This window comes from Podarcis filfolensis (genome assembly GCF_964270895.1).
Source record: "Podarcis filfolensis genome assembly, chromosome: 6".
Classification (NCBI taxonomy): domain Eukaryota; kingdom Metazoa; phylum Chordata; class Lepidosauria; order Squamata; family Lacertidae; genus Podarcis; species Podarcis filfolensis.
Window position 1 is genome coordinate 31,728,175 of NC_139609.1, and position 14,978 is coordinate 31,743,152.

A 14,978-nucleotide genomic window follows, 5' to 3' on the forward strand; every position below is an offset into this window, starting at 1 on the left:
TTTCTGCAGTCAAGTTGTTTTCATTTCTGATGCAATGACAGTGCGACATTCATAACTTCCAGTTTGGCAATCCCTGATATTATCCCTTGGGTAATCTGCTTTTCACCATTTCATCTGTAGGAATATCTTCCTAGTTCACTTTACATGAAAACAACAACAATAACCCAACATTAGCTAAATAGCCAAACTATGTTTTGCATTCCATATTTTTCTGCATATATTCCTTTTGTCAAGCCATTGTACTGTTGTATGTTGAGCTTGACGTAGAGTGGGGATTGTTAAAACACGGGATTGCTTGTCACATGATCCATTAGTCTGAAACTTACCAAGAGTCTTTTACTGAGTTCTGCACTCTTGATAGTATTGCACTCTTATTCTAAAGTGAGAACAATTTCTTCTTTTTTTAAAGAAGGAAAAACCTCAAATCACCCTTGGCTTTGCTAAGTGCAGTTTGAGGTACAGTGCAAAGGAGGAATATATACACATCTCCCCATTTATTGGCAAAGATGGAAAACATACTTCCCTAAAGTACTTTTGACTATTTATCTGAGAGCTTTATAACCCTAACAAATGGGCACTTATGTCTTTGTATTTGTGGGTAAAAGAGGGTTTATTCAACAAAAACATGCACGGCGGTAGCTACTGTGGCTGCCAGATTATTTGCTCTTTGTGTGTATGAATTTCAGCAATTTTTTTTTATTCCATCTCCTTTCTTCGGCTTTTGCAAGGCTGTAACCTGCAATATTTGGTGCTTGCAAAATGACTTCAATGGCAGGCTGCTGAGGAGTTGCAACCCCCCCCAACCTCCCATGAATTCCTTCCCTGCCTCAACTCTTTGGCGCACTTCACACCAGTCAGCACATTGGAGCTATATAACTGAGGGTATAACCATTGTTTATAGGTTTTCTGTAGATTTTTATTACAGCTGTGACATTAGATTGATGGACTATTTCCATCTCGTTCCCTGCCAATTGTGCACTGAATGGATACATGATGGCATGATGGATGTGTGTCGGGGCCACGGCCAGGAGACAGCTGCTGCAAAAACAATCGCTGCAATCTTGATATGGTGCTAACCTTCCTCCACTTTTGCTAATTTTTCTTTAACATTGAGCAAAACCTGAATGTGCTCCGTGGAAGGAGGGGAAAAGAAGGTGCTTGTGAAAGTGATGCAAGAAAGAACTGCCGCCCCTCTTCCTGGGCCAATTAGGACAATCCCCTCCTCAGTTAGGGAAAATGTTCTTCAGGAAGCTAACAAAATAGAATACTGCTATGTTCTAGGAAATGTCAAAGGTGAGCCTGACTAGAAATAAGATTTACTCTTCACTGAGACAAAAAAGGAGGAATGGTTGCTCCTTTGCAGCAGGGAATATTTAGGCTTTGTCTGAGGAGAAGCACGAATTAGCTAAAAGCAACAATATGGAGGAGCTTCCTGGGAGTGGGGATGGGGTAGAGGAATGCTTTTGAGATGAGTCATCACACCTTTTGAGCAATTAAAAGTTCAAGTCTGATTTACTGTGTCAAACAGCTATTGGAGTCATCTCTCGGGAGAGATGATATGAAACAGAATTTGAATATTCCCAGCCCATTTTTAACATCGGAAATGCTGTCACTGGGCCTTCTCAGTAGTGGCACCAACCCTGTGGAGCACCCTCCCATCAGATGTCAAGGAGATGAGCAACTATATAACCTTTAGAAGACATCTGAAGGCAGCCATGTATAGGGAAGCTTTTTAATGTGTGAAGTTTTATTATGTTTTTATATACTGAATGTCGGAAGCTGCCCAGAGTGACTGGAGCAACCCAGTCAGATGGGTGGGGTACAAATAATAATAATAATAATAATAATAATAATAATAATAATCCCTGTTTTCATCAGAGAAATGCTGGAAGGTATGCATTCAGGAGGTCCAAGTTTAAATCACTGGCATCTCTTGGTAGGGCTGGGATAGACCCCAGTGCTGCCTGTCAGTAGGGAGGTTTTTAATGTTTTATGTTTTATGGTGTTGTTCCTATTCTGGGGAGCTGTCCAGAGGGTCTGGGGAAATCCAGCCAGATGGGTAGAGTATAAATAATAAAATTAGTAGTAGTAGTAGTAGTAGTAGTAGAAGAAGAAGAAGAAGAAGAAGAAGAAGAAGAAGAAATATTCAGCTATAGGGACAACTGGTCCGACTCAGTCCTATGGACCACGAATTCTAGCTATAGTAACCCAATGTACAGTGGAGCACGTTTTAACCTAGTGGATCTCTGAGTGCTTAAATTGTGTTGTATTCTTGTCCTTGTGTAAATATATCTTAAGACAGGATAAGAAATCAGGTCTGTCAGTTACCTTATTGACCACTTTCTATGGCCTCATGCTGTCAACAGTGGCACTAAATACATTTGAAATAGCAACCGAAGGACTGAGGTTTCCTTTGGGTGTCTATCCTCTCCATCTAATCTATGAAGTACCTCACTGTGTTAATCTCCAGAGATGATCCTTCCCTAATCCTACAATGTTTGGATTTTCAGGTGCCATGTTCCTGAGCAGGTTCTAACTGAAACAGGCTTCCAGTCAAAATGAGCATATATCCTCACAGTCTGAATGTTTTAGTACTTTTGATGGACTTTTTATGTGCACAGTTTGCAAACTAACAATTATATGCAGATATTATTTGGTGAATAATTAATATTTTAATTCTTCTGGTAATTAGAAAAAAAAGAAATACATGGAATAATTAAGACTATAATTGCTAATTATGCTTCGTTTTGTTTGCTGAATTTGTTCTTTGTTCCAAACATATTACCACTTGAAGTTTAAACAAAACTTGCTGCTGAACTTACATTTTGAATCGACATTTGCTGAGAAGCAAATTGGTGAACAATGGATATCAGAAATTAAGGAGGAGTTGGACCTCAAATAAAGGCATTAATGGGTTGCCTTTTTAAATGCCAGAGGTAGGAGCAAAAGCAACAGTATGTTTGTATGTGTTCAGAATGTGAACTTTGTTTTAAAAATGCTTGTGTCCTGTCTCTTTGTGTCAGATCCAGACCCCTTTCAGATCAGCTCAAAATGGGATGAACCTTCAAAACACCCTATCTCAGGACTGTTCACCTGGATATTTTGGGGGGATATCAGCAGCCGTCCTCTCACCTGCCCAAGTGGGGCATTGACAGGGGAGGCAAGCACTGTTAGAGGGATAGCCTTAGTAGTGGGAGTGCATTTGAAGTCGAAGACTTTCTCTAATGCTGACCTACATCGTTAACCAATTTGCTTTCAGCAGAAGTCGATTCGAAATGCAAGTTCGCCAGCAAGTTTCATTCAAGCTCGAAGTGGTAACAGGTATGGGCTGAAAAAGAAATTCAGCAAACAGAATGAAATATAATCAGCAATAACATTCTTTCTTTCCCAAAGTATTTCTTCTTCTTTTTTCCCCCTGAACGCTTTGCTGATTGAAAGAGATGTTTGCCGCATTCAGACTTTAGGCAGTTTCCCAAGTTGTATTTTTAGGACACAGCCAGGGGTTTTGTGTGCTTTCAGATCACTCTCACATATAAACTTCCTGTCATATTCTTCCTCAAAAAGAAAAAGATAGTCTTTCCCCCCCTCCTCCTGCACAACACACTCCTAGAAATTGCTGGTGGAAGCATATCTATGATTGCTTTGTACCTGGGTGAGTGAACTTCAGAGGAATCTTTGCATGGCACTATGAACTTCTCGGAAGGTTTGTGTGGTTTCTATGTTTTGTTCAAGAATGAAATTCTTCTAAAAAGTTGAACATAAGAAGAGCTCTGTGGATCAGGCCAAAGACCCATTTGGTTCAGCGTCATGTCCTCACAGTGGCCAACCAGATACCTATGAGAAGTTATTTTTGTTCACCCTTATAAACGTAGGCCATTAACAAAGTAGATAGATGATTACCTCAGTACATAGGACTGTGGACTTCATTTATGTGGAAATCTGTTTAGAGTTATCTTTTTAAATATATATATATATATACTTTTTTTGTTAAAGAAAAATAGGAGTGATTATCTGTGGTTTTTAATTGCAGTAGTATAGCATCTAACAATTACAAGCACATTCTCATTAGATATCCATGGTGATAAAGTGATAAAGTCCGAGGGTCATAAGTACAGAGTTTCTAGTCAGTCGGGGTGGGGAATGAACCAGCAAAGTGGTTTGAAATGCATAAAGATAAAAGGAGCTGAGAACACCCATTAGACAAATAATATGACAAGGACCCTAAAATTAGGAACATCTGAATTCAAGATGGATTCAATACAATTTGATTTAGGTAGAAATGTAGTTCTCAGGGGTAAACTTAGAAAGAGGGAATGTAGAGAACGCAGCCTCGAAGGGGAAATAGTTTATTCTTCCCCTCTGCCATTTCTCATGTTCTTGAACACTGCCAAACGTATGTAATTGCTATAATTATTTTAGCAAGACTGCTATAAAAAAAATCCTCCTTTAATGTAAAGGGTTTTTTTTAAAAATGTAGCTCCTCTTTTGAATATCTGGGGGAAATGCATTGCCTGCTAATGCTTATCAAATTATTTTTCTCAAGACAATTCCAAACAGGAAACACTGGCAAGTGAATTAAGAGGAGCTGTCAGCGCTCTCTGTCTCTCACTCATTCTTTCTCTCTCTCATTCTCTCACAAACACACATGCACCTTTGTGTTTGTCTTTCCTGGTGGGTTTATTTTAATACAAAGTGCTTGCTGCAGCTGTTAGTGTTAATGCCAGAAGATTCTCTGACATATATATTTGGGGAGATCTTCATTTAAGACCTCAAGGTAAAAATTAGGCCTTCTCTCACCTTCACAATATCATACAGTCAGGCCAACAAAGACCATTTTAGTTCTTTAGTCTGTTTCAATAGAAAGTTAGTTATCTTTAAGGAAGAACACAGGATCTTTGTATTTATTTAGAAAGAGTTCATAAAAGGAGAAGTCATATGGCTAGGCATTATCTTCATATCTGTAATTCTGCACATATTAATAGAATTCAGTTGTTTTCAAAATTACCATTCAGTTGCTCACCTCCACTTATTCCAATATGTCTGCTAAGACACCAAACCCCAAACTCTAGAGTACTTAAAAGGTAAAAGACCCCTGGACAGTTAAGTCCAGTCAAAGGTGACTATGGGGTGTGGCGCTCATCTCACTTCAGGCCAAGGGAACAGACAGCTTTCCAGGTCATGTGGCCAGCATGAGTAAACCGCTTCTGGTGCAACGGAACACCATGATGGAAACCAGAGCACACGGAAATGACATCTACCTTCCTGTTGCAGCGGTACCTATTTATCTACTTGCACTGATGTGCTTTCGAACTGCTAGGTTGGCAGAAGCTGCGACAGAGCAATGGGAGCTCACCCCGTCACACAGATTTGAACCACCAACCTTCCGATAGGCAAGCCCAAGAGGCTCAGGGGTTTAGACCACAGTGCCACCCGTGTCCCACTTCTAGAGTACCTATCTCATGACAACAGGACTTAGTGCAACTATCTTATGGGAGGGACTCAAGCACATATTGCAAATTTAAGTTTGTGCAGTTAAATAGGATTAAATCACTAGTACCAAAAGAAGAAGAAAGAAAGAAAATCCACTTTAAAAAAAATTAGGAAAGCAGTTAGGAAGTGAAGGGGAAACGTACAGAAAAGAGTAGGACGAACAAATCATTAACAACAAATCATTCTGTAGTAAAAACACTACAGAAGCAAATCAGAATGAATTATCATTATATAACCATGCTATAAATAAATCAGAATTACCACATTTGAACAACAGCAAGAAGAAGAGCAAAAGCAAACTGAAACCAAGTCATCCTCTGAAAAATCACACTTCTCTGAATTTTGCAGTGTGGTTCTCCAGCCAAGTAATTTGTATGGTGTATACAAAAATATATATACTAAAGTAGCTATAGAATTGCAGTATAAATTAGTGAAAATTCCTGTTTGGAATTGTCTTGAGAAAAATAATTTGATAAGCATTAGCAGGCATGCAAAAAGACATTGCTTTGGGGGAAATCACTTTGCAAAAATGGGTGTTAATCAAAATTTCGTACAAAAATGTGTCTATACTGAGAATGTCACATTAAATTCTGATGAATTTTCATGAGAGGGTTTTTTTGTTTTTTTAAAAATCGCTAACCAATGTTGAAAGTGGAGATCTGAACTCGAGAAAGGAAAAATGAAACTGAAAGAAACACAAATTGACAGATTCACTCATCTCTTCCCTCCAGAACTGTGCTAGGAAGCTGTGCAAGAATGCACAAAAGTTTTATACTTGTTCTCTGCCAGCCAGGCCCTTCTGTTGAATCAAAAACTTTCTGTAGCTTGATAGAGTCTTTCTGTCCATGGATGGTAAAGCCTGGATGCAGATGACTAAAACCGAGAGGTCAGATATTTTTCCTAAATATCAGTTCAACAAACAGAGAATCTCTCTTACACTTCTTAAATACTTTCTAACCCTGCTTTATTTTTCTGACTCCCATTAAACTGGTCTTCCAGATTTCATCATGCCATTCATGAAATACCTTCAAAATAATACTTACTGATCTAGTGTATTATTTTGTAAACCTGTTTGTGTTCTAGTAATCTTGACTAAAGTTTGAAAGACTCGTCTACTTGCTTCCATCATTCCTTTTTTTAAAAGCAAGCAAACCAAAAGGCAGTCCTTTTCACAGTAGTTCTCAAAACAAAACTGTAGAAATAGCGTTTTTCTCACTCCATATCTCTGTATATTCAGTGTTACATCTGCTTACTATGGTGAAAAACAACTTTCTGCTCACTGGAAGCCTCACATAATTAAGCCAGAGCGTGAGGTGGACATTTCAGTTTTTTGCTTCAGTTTTCTCCTTAGCTATCACCCCCATATTCAGGAATAATGGCTGTAAACAATTTATGACCCTTCAAAACGGGGTGCATGGATTGCTTTAAATGTTTTCTTTTTCCTCTTTGGTTTTAATGAATGTATATTTTTTGTGTTGCTTGTTGTTTTGTTTTTCTAAAGATAGCCTGTGTTGCTGGTGGTGAGAGAAGGCATCAAATAAATTTTAACAACAGCAACAACAACAACAACCTTGTGTCCTTTTACATGCTTGGTTCCAATTCAGATCCACCTGACCTGATGCTGAAACCTGTGATGAAATTGATCTAGTAATAATTCATATATTGGTCCCTAGAAAGGCCTACTATATTTAGCTGAACTGATCTATAGCTGGGGAAAGTACAATGTATTAAACAATAATACTAGAAGAGCTTTGCAGAACATTGATCTAATATAGTCTCAAAAATATATTGTTTATATTCAGCTATTAGTACTCAACATCAATGTTTGGCATCTAAAAAATCATTTTCAGTTAGCAAACTCAGGCCCCATTGGCACTGTCCATTTAGAGGAGTATCATACCACTTTCCTCTGCCATGGCTTTCCCCAAATAATTCTGGGAACTGTAGTTTGTTAAGGATCCTGAGAATTGTTAGCAGGTGCCTATTATCCTCACAGATCTACATTTCTCAGAGTGGTTTAGCAATCAGTCCAGTTTTCATTTACTATGAACCAGCAAGACAGAGCAGCCCATTGAAGCAGGCTTTTACATTGCAATATTTACTTGGGCTCCATTCAGCTAAATGGATGTAGACAGTGCAGTGTATCACCTTTTGGGGTTACTAGTTACAGCGTGTGACTGATTTCTACAGCTGGAGATAGATTGGGCCTTTGTATTTGAAAATTCGCTTCAACTTGAGATATGGATAAGTACTCTTATCTATGGGATTCCGTTTCAAAATTCATTAGGTTTCCTACTTTAATTTTGATATAGGGCTTAAAATATTTTGAGCAGGTCTCTGTGGTGGTGTTAGGCCTGTTTCAGTGAATTGCAGCTACTGACACTTATCCCCCCCTCCCACTGCACCCGTTTTGTGAGACATGGAACTTCTCTGGAGGGGAAAACACTTGCACATTATCATTTGCAGCTGTTGGAGATACTACAGCCCTGATAAAGCTTTGCTTGCAACAGAAATGCTACACTCTCAACTGGTGACCCTAGAATTTGGCTAGTACTTCAGCATCGCCAAATAAGGTATAAGTGGTTTGTTATCACAGCCATAAATATTTACATCCAGTGGTGACAAATATATGAGAAGTGTGGAATGACTATGTAATTTAAGTTGTTCTCCACAAGTGTGCCAGTAGTTTTGTTATCTCCTGAAGGCTGGCAATGAATAGCTCCTGCAGGCTAAATGAAAGCACAAACTCAAGCTGCTGTCACTGGCCTAATTGGCCATTTCTAAAGCATTACTTACCTGTGGGGTCTGGCTTGATTCCCACGTCTCTTCAAAAGCTCCCTTTTCTTGGTATTTGTACAATTCATAGAATGTAAATGAAAATTTTAATGAATTGCAGTGCAGTTTGTAAAAGGGCCAGGAATGTGGAATACCAGGAATAACAACAACAACAAACAAACAAAATAATGTTATTTGTACCCCGCCCATCTGACTGGGTTGCCCAAGCCACTCTGGGTGGCTTCCAGCATATACATAATAATAATAAAACATAAAACATTAAAACTTCTCGATGCTGGGCAGCCTTCAGATGTCTTCTAAAGGTTGTGTAGTTTATCTCCTTGACATCTGATGGGAAGGCGTTCCACAGGGCAGGCGCGACTACCGAGAAGGCCCTCTGCCTGGTTCTCTGTAACTTCTCACCGTGAGGGAACCATGAGAAAGCCCTTGGAAATGGACCTCAGTGTCTGAGGCCATTTAAAGGTCATCACCAACACTTTGAATACATTATATTGAAAGGAAAATTGAATACAAAAATGTGTGTATTTGGAGAAATGTGCAGTAAAATGCTGAAAAATCTCCATGAACCTAAGACGGGAAATGAGAAAGTGCCCAGCCTTCTCCAAGGAAGTAGAACCAGCACAACTAGCAAAGAGCACAGAATAGACCTTCACAAGGTGATTCAATACTTTAGCACCCCTTCCCTAAAGCAGTGGCGTAGCGTGGGTTGTCAGCACCCGGGGCAAGGCAAGTAGTTTGCGCCCCCTAACCCGTGGATTTGCGCCCCCTAACCCGTGGATTTGCCCTAACCCCACATGTTGCACCTGGTGTGGCCGGCCCCCCTGCACCCCCCACGCTACGCCACCGCCCTAAAGCACTGTGATTTGAGAGCCCAGGTAAAAGCAAGACCTCAGTCCAGTATACCTGAAGGAGCATCTCCACCCCCATCGTTCTGCCCGGACACTGAGGTCCAGCGCCGAGGGCCTTCTGGCGGTTCCCTCACTGCGAGAAGCCAAGTTACAGGGAACCAGGCAGAGGGCCTTCTCAGTAGTGGCGCCCGCCCTGTGGAACACCCTCCCACCAGATGTCAAAGAGAAAAACAACTACCAGATTTTAGAAGACATCTGAAGGCAGCCCTGTTTAGGGAAGCTTTTAATGTTTGAACAACTACTGTATTTTAATATTTTGTTGGAAGCCGCCCAGAGCGGCTGGGGAATAAATAATAAATTATTATTATTATTAGTAGTAGTAGTAGTAGCTAGACTTGTCAGTCACAGAAGAGCTTTCCTTCAGCTCTCTCCCCACACTGGCGTTTTCATCATACAACAAAGTTGGGAAGAAATGTTTCAATTTGTGCAGAAACACTGGCGGTCCAGTTGTTGCTTTTTTTTTTTTTTTAATCCACATCTCCAAACCACACTGGAAGACCCTGCTTCAGCTCAGAACCCTAAGGAAGGGTTCTTCTTTTAGCTTAGGCAAGCCTCAAGTCTGGCTGAAGCAAGATTTGTCCAGATCTGATGCACAGCTCAAGTGTGAATGAGAAAGTAAGGAAACTTAGAACACGGTATGTAAAATATGGATCCAAGAGAAAAGCTCCCCTTTGTCCCAGCCTTTCTTTCAAGGGGTTTGTCCATAACAACGTGATGGTAATGTACTCTATTCGACCCTCTTTCCTGATCTAGGTATATTGTCAGAACAGATGCATCCGATTCTGGCACAAATGTCTTGCTAACATTTACAGTGCTGATAATGAAGCAACTTGGGAAATATTACTTGCTCATCAACAGAAAACACTTACTTTTTTTCCAAAGACTGAATAGGCAATGTCAACTGATTAAAACTGTATTATGTAGGTTCTGCTTGGAACGCATTAAGGATAGTCGCTCGGCTTATCTCTGCAGCAGTTTTGCAGCATTTTCTTGCAGAAGCCAGCTGGTGTGTTTTATACAGTGTTGGTTAATTGTTTGCAAGGAGACATTCCCAGCCAAATATAAGCAAAAAAGCTTACTGTGCTCTTTCATATCTATTTCTGACAGTTATTATTATTATTATTATTATTATTATTATTATTATTATTAATGCACAAAGCCATCCGCTTTACCTGTGCAGAAGAAGCATCTTAAACTATGGGATCAGTTGAACTGTTGAAATGTCATCTCATAGTTTTGCCACACTCCATCAATTGCTGGTGGACTCTCGCACAGAAATCTATGTGTCAGGAAACAAAAATACCAGTTAAAATATTCCCCTTTCTCTCCATAGCACCTCATTATTTATATCATATTATGCATAGCTTCTAGATAAAGTAGGTTTGGACATGTTGCCTCCACACTTTGGTCTCCTGCGACCGGTTAAAAACAGCCCTACCATATTCACAAAGCTTTTCGTTACAATCTAGGCCATTTGAAGGAGTGATCAATCAGGATCATGTTCAAATGACAGGACTAGTACAGACTGCTGCTTTTTAACTCAACTTAGCCACATGTTACTATCTCTCTGCAAACTGCATCTTAAGCAGACTTGTGAAAAGGATGTCCTTTTCCTCTTCGATTGTGTCCTGAGTTCTCGCCATGACAAAGCTATAGAAATTATGCCCCATTTTTTTTCACCCCATTCCGTTTGAAATGAGGTTGGCATGCTTTCTTTCTTTGAGCTGCCCTAAGCACAGCTGAAACGAATTTGTTCCTAACATTCTCTTTAAAATTCTTTTCTACAAATTTGGGTATGGAATACTGCCCAGATATTCTCTTGACTGCTTGTTTATTTTCTGTTTACCAAATGTCTGATATCTGTAATTTACATCCAATGATCTTTTATGCTAATATTTGAGAGCTTGTACTTGATCACATCATAGTACTTAGTGTTATTGACGGTGTTTGATAGTTGATAGTTTGATATGTATTTCTTATATCTAACTAGATATAATAGTGTTTAGCTGCTGACTCTGTTTTACAGTCAACACACAGTAATATTTGGAGCCACATTCAACAAATTGTTGTATTATGCCCAATAGCGCAATGAGACTCCCACCCCCATGTGGTTCCTGTGCCCCCCACCATAATCTGCTGTGAAGAGTCAGGGGAACCCCCATAAGTGTGCAGGGGAAGTAGAGGAGAAATGATTTTGTTGGGCAAGCAAAAATGCTTACACTGCCAGCACAATCTATTTAGCACTATGCTGAATACTACCCTTAGTGTTTGATAATAGTAGGTGGCTGACAACCTTTGAAATTGTGTCTTTGAAGGATGCCCAAATCAAAACAAACAAGTGATGCCAACAAATCTAAAATACTGCAGCTCTGGAATTTAGGTCGAAATCCTATATTTATTCAACCGTTTGGATTCCGCTTAATATTAGTTGTCTCTGGAGACCTAATACAATGAGACTAAAATCAGTGAAAGCTATAAAAATAAAAGTTTAAAAGCTTGCTAAAATAAATAAAATCTTAAGTAAGTTCAACAGGAAGGGGGCCTGTTTGAACTTAGCTAGAATGCAGTTCAACAAAATGGGGCCCAGATGGTCAGGGATGATGGGAGTTGTAGTTCAGGAACACAGCTGCCTCTTCCCCATTTGGATGCAGAATATCACTTTATAGGCTGCTGCATTGTGACCTCTTCATCATGCCACCATTCTCAACCATTTCCACCAAATATTTTGAGTGTTCTTTGTTCGTTCATTTTGCTGGCTCTTTGTTTCCCAAAAAAGATCGGGGTAGAGGAAATTATTCTAATCAAATAATTCTCCCTGTTGGTTACTGTGACTTACTGACACTTGTACAGCACCGTCGGTGTCATGGGGGGGGGGGGTTGAGGGTCTGCACCTGGCTTGTTGCCATGGATGCAATTATACTGAGTGACATTTAGGGTACCTGGTATATTAATAGCGTATGCTTACCTTCCAAGATGGTGACATGAAACTGAGCTTGTCCTCCAAGGATATCCTATTAAGATTCTGGTTTTGTGGATTTCCTATGCTTCGTGAGAAGACATGTCTAATGATTCAGAATTAAATATAACCCTTCAGCTGACAATGACGGATGTATTAGAAGCACAAGAACTAGTCAGAGAGTACTAATACCATATCCTGTTCTCTCTGTCACTGGCTTTTAATTGACATTCAACTCCCCCCCCCCCAAGAAGCATCAATACTTTGGAATCAGGCAGGCATTTTGAGTGAGTCCCACCCTTTAGTTCTTGTGAATCACATATTTTTCTACAACATTCTCTTTGCCACCACAAACAAATCATAGACTTTAACTCTCGGCTGTCAGACAGACAATATTTTGGCAGCCTGTTAAGTGCAAAGCAGGTGGGGCAGGGAGAGAGCTGTGTCGTCCAAAGATTATTGTTGTGATGTTGTTTGTTTTCTCCTCCTTGAAATCAGATTTTTGTTTTTTTTTTTGTCTTTAGATGGTGGTATTTCTGAGAGGCATTGAACTCCTAAAGCACTTGAGTTTTGTTCTTCGAACACTTTGTCAACTTAATCTTCCCTTTCCTGTTCTATCTCCTGCCTTTGTAATCCCTCTTCTCTAAACAACGTTAATAAGAACAACAGCAACAACAAAAATTATTGCAAAAAGAAATGGAGGTTGTTAACAAAGCCACAGTTTGTGAGGGGGCTCAGTTGATGAGATTGGCACATTCAGTGGCCTTCGCTCAAAGTTTGCAATGTCGTCTTGCCTAAATTGAACATCTATCTCTCTTGTCACACTCTACGTGGTGCTTACTGCAGGGGGAAGGAACTGTACCATCTAGATTGTCGACATTTTGCCTCTTGTATGCATCGTGGCTCTGGACTGCAGCAACAATACCATACATTTGAATTTGAAGAATCTGTTTGATTTTCAACTTTCCACATGCCCCCGTTTAATTTATCTCCATTCTGAGTCCTTTATTGCAGCAGCTCTCTCTGAATTCTTATTCGATACGGTGCTATCAGCGGATCTCTTCACTTCTCAAGCATTGTCACATTTTGCCCCAAAGACTGTGTATTGTTTAACCTGTTTGGAGGAAAGTAAAAGAGTGCGTGATACAAATGCATGAGCTATTTCAGACTTTGGCATGTAAAGCCTGCCTGAACCTCTGTGCTTCTAAACTTTGCACTTTTTCAGCACTGAGAGCTTACCCAAAGTGGTTCTGGTTCATAGCACCTCTGCTGGGAAAGCAAAAATAATAATAATAAATACTTGGAAACCATTTCAGAATAGCTAATCCTTTCTAACGATGAGCAAGGAGACCATAAAATTTATCCTTTATTTCAAATACACACTTGCCCTGATATACCCTGAAAACTGGTTGACGAAAATACACAGGGCAGGAAGGGAACGCCAGCATGAGTGAAGTAAAGGTCAAAATGAGAGAAATCATTAGCTGGCAACTGATAGAGGAACAGGTGAGTGGAGCTGTTGGCAAAATTTTCTGGAAATGAATTGTGTCTACTGCACAGGGACCTGTCATTTTGTTTCTCAAATCCCTCTCTGCCCACACAAGTGACCCGGAAAAATGATGGGTGAAAGATGGCAGTGAGACCTGTGCCTGGTTCTTATTGCAATAGTCTTCCCTTGAGCCCCTCCCTCCCAACTGCCTAGCTTTAGGAGGATGGTGAATTGCTTTGAAAGATTTTCCCCAAAAGAAAGGTTAGATTTCCCCCTCTTTGCAATGCAGCTTTGCTGACTCCCAAGTCTTTACAGTACGGAATCTGAACAGAAGCAGAAGGATATGAGGCAGTGACAATAATTCAGTGTCTTAAACCTGGCGTTGTCATCATAAATCTCAAGCCACTCTGCAATAAAAATATGGTGTGGGAATCAAAAGAAGTGTTTTAAATGGCACATTTGGCTTGTCGCATCAAGAAAGAGATTCAGTAGCCTGGGATTCAATATAGGGCTTTCAAAACCCAGTGCCAACTTGACAGTTGCCTGCCTCCCACCAAACAATGCATTTCTCCCCTTTAATTACAGACTTACTATATCAGGAAGTTTTTAATGTCTGATGTTTTGCTGTGTTTTTATTATGTTGGAAGCCACCCAGAATGGCTGGGTCATTCCGGTCAGATGAGTGGCATTATGTAGTCAGTGGTCTGTGTTTGCCTGAGCTTGAGTCTGGACTAAGGATTCTGAGTCCCTGTGTTCTGATTCGATACATGATATCCAGTCACAGAACATTTCAGGATTTGGGCCTCTGCCATTGGCCCTTAAACTCTGAGTCATGATTCGCAGTTTGGAAGTTTAGACAGCCAATCACATTGGCAGTGGGAGTGGCCCAGGCCTTCAGAAATGCATATAAGCAGTTGCTTTGCCCCTGTTATCCAGTTCTGTAGTTCAACAAAGGTTCTTGCTGTAATCACTGTGCCTTGCCTAGTGGGAACCCACCTATACTTCAGCAGCAGCAGCAGCAGCAACAACAACCTCATATAAACATGGAAGTTTGGGGAAAGGCCATTGCTCAGTGACTTGAGCCTCTGCTTTGCATGCAATATGTGCCAGGTTGAATCCTTGGAATCTCCAGGTAGACATGGAAACCTGAAACCCTGGAAAGCTAATGCCAGTCAGTGTTGGCAGTATTGGGGCAAACAGACCAGCATAATGACTCAGTCTAAGGCAGCTTCCTAGGTTCCTATGGAACATCTCTCCGATATACTGGGCATCGTTCAGAGGAACAGTTCCTGACATAGCCACGAGACCAGTCAGATTGCCTCACTTTCAGGAGAAGGCC

General features: G+C 40.3%; 1 long non-coding RNA gene across 2 annotated transcripts; it reads right to left on the bottom strand.

Moving 5' to 3' along the window:
* Positions 1 to 10,381: 10,381 nt before the first annotated feature.
* LOC310765644 lies at positions 10,382 to 14,606 on the bottom strand. Of its 2 annotated transcripts, none has more exons than XR_014549698.1 (4): positions 14,231 to 14,606; positions 13,013 to 13,264; positions 12,160 to 12,256; positions 10,382 to 10,473 (listed from the first exon to the last, which is right to left on the bottom strand). It is a non-coding gene; the product is annotated as an uncharacterized lncRNA (long non-coding RNA). The 2 variants fall into 2 exon arrangements; XR_014549699.1 differs by having other exon boundaries at positions 12,992 to 13,264.
* Between the last annotated feature and the right edge of the window lie 372 nt (positions 14,607 to 14,978).